Source organism: Nestor notabilis, unplaced genomic scaffold (genome assembly GCF_000696875.1).
Source record: "Nestor notabilis isolate BGI_N333 unplaced genomic scaffold, ASM69687v1 scaffold23114, whole genome shotgun sequence".
Lineage (NCBI taxonomy): Eukaryota > Metazoa > Chordata > Aves > Psittaciformes > Psittacidae > Nestor > Nestor notabilis.
Genome location: NW_009927180.1, coordinates 1 through 1,451, shown reverse-complemented (window position 1 = coordinate 1,451; position 1,451 = coordinate 1).

Sequence of the window (1,451 nt, the reverse complement as noted above, 5' to 3'; positions counted from 1 at the left end):
CCTGCTGCAAGCCAAAAAAGGGTAGTTCTCCCCATTCTCTTCTGTTGTTCAACAGCTCTTTACACCACTGTGCAAGGAAATCAATTCTGCATTTCACAGAAGTGTTTTGTAGTACTTTTCAGACATATCCACTTCTGATCCAAGCTAATTCTGTAGTTAAACACTGTGCTAGCATAAGAACAAAAGGGCAAAAATGAAGCAAGAGGTGAGGAGACCACTTCTTTGGCTTCAGCCCCTACCTAAAGGGCATCTGAACTGAAACCTGAGACTCCCAACTCCACAGCAACCTTAAACTGACCTAACTGTTGGCTTCTTTCTTTCCACATCTGTTTCAGTGAACCAGACTGAGAGTAGAGAAGCACTCCCTTTCCTGTGCAAATTCTCTGGCAACCTAGAACAGGAAAGAAGCTCACAGCAGAGATACCAACAAGTGCCAGAAGCAGCACAAGAAGTGGTAAGCATACAGATACTGCTGACACACGTGTCATAGGTGACCTTGGCTGCCACGGAAGCACAACGTTTCTCACGAAAATACACTTATTTAGTGCTTTTACACACTGAACATCTAAATGAAAAACAGACTACTTAAGCATTCTGGAAAATTTGTCAACATATTATGTTTTAAAATCTGTTAACATATGTTTCTTAGAACTGGAAAAGAAGTTACTGAAAACGCACAGTGATGTAAGTCTTTTAGTACGAAGAAAGGAAGCAACCTCCTACCAAAGTTACTTTTCAAGTCTTCAGTACTACAGTACAAAACTTTCGCAATCCGAAGTACTATCCTATCTAAAACCAAATTATTTTACTAGCACAACATGTAATTATAATTATACAACCTAACGTAGCATTATGTAAACAACTGTACTTCTATATACAATATGGGCAAAGAACTCATCCATCACCCAAAGCCTAAGCCACTCAAAAGTTCTCAAAGTCTGGAAAAAATCCTTCCAGTGATGGATTTGCTGCCTTGAAATTACAGCACCAGCTGAAGTGACCCAACTCTTCAAAAGCCACCCTAAATGGGGTTGATTTGTCTATCCATCTTATGAGGTATCTTTGAAATCACACTTCTAGATGTCAGGAAACAGAGGGCTTAAGTTTTTCAGCTTTCTGAAGTTAACGGGGGGGGAGGGGACGTAGTGGGGAGATGTGTCCCCCCTTTCCCTCATCACAAGGTAAGTTTAATCCGTTTGCTCTTTGCCTTTATTCCAGCAAGCACTGAGTTGACAGCAGGAACGTGAATTAACCTCTTCATTACACTCGTTATGAGACCAGTTAGGCTTCTGACAATTAACAAAAAAGGGTGGAAAAGGACTACCCTTAAGCCAGGTGGTGTAAATACTTAGCTACTCAAGTGGGTTACAAACATCCCTCAGCCTCATGCACATCTAGGATGAAACCCTTCACTTCACTTCTAGCCACACGAGTCCCCTATTTCCAGGCTT